Here is a 4584-nt window from a genome sequence, read left to right as displayed (position 1 = left end):
GTCTCTTCCCACTTTTCTATACTCTAGACTTGGTTTTAGCTTTGCTGGGACCAAGCTGTGGGAAGCCAGGGGCTGTACAGTGTCATTGGCTTGGGCCAGTGTGGCAGCTTTGCCTAGTTTCTGGAACCAAGGGGCCTAGGAATGAATTATCATCCTGGGAGCTATTTCTATTTTCTAGGGTCTCCCAACCTTCCTGGAGATGGGACAGTGGTCACTGAAATTGCTCCATGTTGATGGCTGAAACTCTTCAACGGGCTCAGCTTAGAGGACACCCTGCCTGTGACCCACACTGTCATCTCACGTGCCCTTCTGTCTCCTTCTCCGATAATGACTGCTTAACAAGCTTAGTGGAGGTTTCCCACAAATACCAATGAGTAATTCCTTTTGGTTTTTAGAACATGAGAACTAAGGAAGTAATTTCAGGGGTTTGGAAGTGAACTGCCGTTCCCATTTTTATGTTAAAGGCTTCACTGAGGTTAATAGATTGTTCTATAAATAGGAGAAAGCAAAATCCTACCCGTCCATGGTCTATGAAGGTTCTGTCAATTGGCCTCGTGATCACAATTTTAAGGGCCTCAAGCCAGGGGCCCCTAAATAGATCATGTGGGGTCCACTGCTGCCTGTGGAGTGCTGGTTCTGAAAGTATGCTTTGGGGTTTTGGAATTCTCTGTGGATGTTAGTTGGAAAGCAAGAGGTAAGGCTCTTGAGAGTGATTTTATCCTCCCTCCTCACTTCTATTTTCAATCCATAAATTAGACCAGAAGCAGAATTCAGGTTCAGTCACTCATTTGACAAACATTTAACACTTGCCCTGAACACACCTTATATTAGGCCTGGGAAATACATATGTGATTAGAACCTGGTCCCTGCCCTATAAGATACATAATAATAAAAATGTATTTAATATGAGCTCAGAGCTCTTCAATACATGGTTCCCTGTCTTACTAATTTTCTACCCCTTGCACTTAGCACAGTATCTGAGATTTAAGAGAAGGAGCAGTAAGACTTTATTGAATGAATCCAAGGGTCAATAATTAAGCACCTACTTACAACAATGGGCAATGTGTTCACTTTAGAAGAGACATGGCAACGGTATGTTGTCAACAAGGACCCTATGGTAATATGCAAATAAAGGAATTATTGCTACAGCTTATTAAAGCAATAAAAGAGAAAAGTAACTAGGCACAGAGGAAAGAACATTTAATTCTGCCTAGGAGGGCTGCGATGTTGGAAGGGAAAAATTCATTGTTTCTCCTTTATTTACACACTCTACTCTCAATACTTCTGGCATCAAATGTGGGGGCGGGGAGGGGTAGTTCTCACACCAAGCAATTGTCCAGCACTAGCTGGGTGTCCTACAATTCAACTCAATGCTGACACTATCTACCTGGAGATAGTATCAGATCCCACAGGTTAAGGGCTCAGTCCCACAAGACTGCCCTCACTTCAGATACCAATTGCAAGCCCTTCTCATCACCTGTGCTTCTGATCAACCGTAAAATCAGAAGTTCCCACCCCCTTCTCAAGTTTAATAATTTGCCAGGATAGCTCAAAGAATAGGAAAACAGGTCGCTTATTAGATTACTGGTTTATTCTAATAGGATACAACTCAGGAACAACTAGATGAAAGAGATACACAATACAAGGTATGGATGAAGAGACATGGAGTTTCCACGCCCTCTCTGAGCAGGCCACCCTCCCAACACCTCCATATGTCCACCAACCCAGAAGCTCTCCAAATGCCTAATATAAGGTATGTTCAGGGCAAGTATTAAATAAATGTCAGATGAATAAATGAATGCTAAATTAGGAATTTTTATGGAGGCTTCATTATGTCGACATGATTGATTAAATCATTGGCCATTGGTAATTGATTCACACGAACACAAGCAGGGGGAGTAGGAGAGGGAGCAGGGAACCCGATGCGGGGCTCGATCCCAGGACTCTGGGATCATGATCTGAGCCAAAGGCAGTCGCTTAACCAAGTGAGCCACCCAGGCGCCCCAGTAATTGATTCAACCTCCAGCCCCACTCCTATCCCCAGAGGTCTGAAGTTGGAGTGAAAGTTCCAACTCCAGTTATAGTTGGTTGCCCTGGCATTCAGCCTCCAATCTTTGTGCTTTCAAAAAGTCACCTTATTAACATAAACTCAGTATGGTTGAAAGGAGTTTATTATGAATAACAAGAAATCTTTATGGCTCTTATCACCTAGGAAATTCCCAGGGTTTTAGGGGTTTTGGACAAAGCCCAAATACATATTTTTTATTACAAATCACAACATCACCAATGACTTCATAGGGAAGTTGCCATTTGAGCTGAATTTTAAGGGACAAGTAGAATTCACAAATGTGTAAGGTAGAATGGCCAGTTCCCATTAAAGAACAACATGGACAAAGTCCCTAAGAAATGAAAGATCATGACCCATCATGGAGTAGATGGAAATACAGGACATGTGTGGACAAGCAGAGAGATGATGGCAAAAATCTGGGCAAAGGGCTTTGTTTTCCTTTTGCCATGCTTAGGAAGTCAGGCTTTCTCCTACAGACAATACCAAACCATTGAAAAGTTTTCAAACTCACTGTGCTAGCAATATGGAGGTGCAGGCTAGAAGTTGCAGACATTAACAGGGGGTAGCATTGGTCCATGTGAGAAATGATACAAGTACCAAAAAGGCCAGTCCGGGGCAGGGGGCTAGAAAGATGCAGAAGTGGAGGAGTGTTTAGGACATATGATCAAAGGTGGCACAAGGTGGTGAAGAACTCAAGCTTTAGAATTAAACAGATCCAAGTTTCAGTTCCACTATCTATTCACTCTGTGATCTTGAGCAAGCAATATGTGCCTCAGTTTCCTCATCCATAAAACACTGCTAAGGGTACCTACCTCATATAATTGGTGTACTAACTTAAAATATTAAGGATTAGTATAATGTCTGGCACATAGGACCTTCTAAATCAGTATTACCTATAATTATTACTACCGATTAGGCATGGGGGGAAGATGGAAAGAAATTGAAGAAGACTGTGCTTCTAGACAGCACAAGTAGGGAAAGATGGTTTCGTGGACCTAGATGAGGAATCAGGTGGATGAGCACACTTGCAGGAAAGAATTTCGATTTCCAGTTTTGGAAATGTTGAATTTAAGTTGTCTATGGGGGACTCCTGGGGAGCTCATTTGGTTAGGCATCTGCCTTCAGCTCAAGTCATGATCCCAGGGTCCTGGGATTGAGCCCCGCGTCAGGCTCCCCGCTCAGTGGGGAGTCTGCTTCCTTTCCCCCTGCCCCAGTCTGCTCTCTCTCACTCACTCTCTCTCTAATAAATAAAATCTTAAAAAGAAAAAAAAAAAGAGGTCTATGGGACAGCAGTGGAAATGTCCATCGGGCATTCAATAGAGAGATCGAGCCTGGAGTTGGAGATTTAGGGGATTCATAGCACAAACAAGGACATTTAAACCAGTAGAGGACATGAAATCATTTGTAAAGGGACATTCAAGTAGGAAGAGGAGAGAACTCAGAGGACACCAGCATGCAGAGGGGGTACAAACAAGGGTGCCCAAAAAGGATACTGGGGATTTTTGCAGATGGAAGAGGGAACATTAGCAGTGCTTCCAAGGGAGAAGAGAGTTCACCCAGGACCCACTGTGTGCCTGCTTTCTGCTGAGTAGCTCACAAAGGTAAGTAAGACACCAGCTTGGCCCTCACAAAATTTATGAGAAAGCTCCAGGAGCTTCAAAAACCTCTCTGTAATGGACTACAATTCTGTTTTAGTTGTCTCTTTTCTTTCTTCTTCTTTATAAATAAATAATTTTCACTTGTAATTTCTCTGCCCATTTCTGTCTTTGCTTATAGGGTAGAGGCTGTGTGATCCCAGGGTTTCAGGCCTTGTGGAGACAGCAGGTCTGCTGTAAGCATTATGTGGCCAGGCCAGGTCAGACCAGATATCCTGTGTTGCCTTCCAGCTCTACGGAGCTTCCTCCCAGGCTGCTGTGGCACATTGCCCCAGCTAGCCAGTACTTTGAGAAGTGAGTCAAACACTCTGGCCAGGAAGGAAGGAAGTGTTGGAGGTCTGTAGGAACGTGATGCTGCTACTTTAACAGTCTTGGGCATTGCAAAAGGTACGTGGATTTCAAGTTAACTTTAAAGCATGTCTAATTTTGCAACAATGTGCCATACATGCCTAGGGCACACAAGAAGCTGTATTTATGAAATTCCACTGATAAAAGAGAGCCACATGTTCAAAGATTGAGTGGGAACTAATGGATGGGAACACAATATTTTCTCACACTCTCAGCAGGTTCGTGTAGAGCTATACCTCTCCTGCCAAATTCTCCCCCACTGTGATGAAAGGGCACAACAATATAAATCTGCAAAAAATGCTCCCAAGAGCTCCCTCTATGGATTAGATAACTTTGTCCCAGAATCAAAGGCTGGGGTAGTTGCCCTATGATAGCTCTTGTCCCCCATTCTCCTGAGGCTACCTACTCTGTGTATAATCTGGACAGTTAGTTTTGGTACTGGGCAAGAAAATCTCAGAGTGCCAATGAAATCCAGTTTACTTATAGGTACATAGTAACGAGTGATGAAGATGA

The sequence above is a fragment of the Leptonychotes weddellii genome, chromosome 6 (genome assembly GCF_054177405.1).
Source record: "Leptonychotes weddellii isolate Sample4059 chromosome 6, ASM5417740v2, whole genome shotgun sequence".
In the NCBI taxonomy this organism is placed as follows: domain Eukaryota; kingdom Metazoa; phylum Chordata; class Mammalia; order Carnivora; family Phocidae; genus Leptonychotes; species Leptonychotes weddellii.
Note: the sequence above shows the minus strand (reverse complement) of the source record.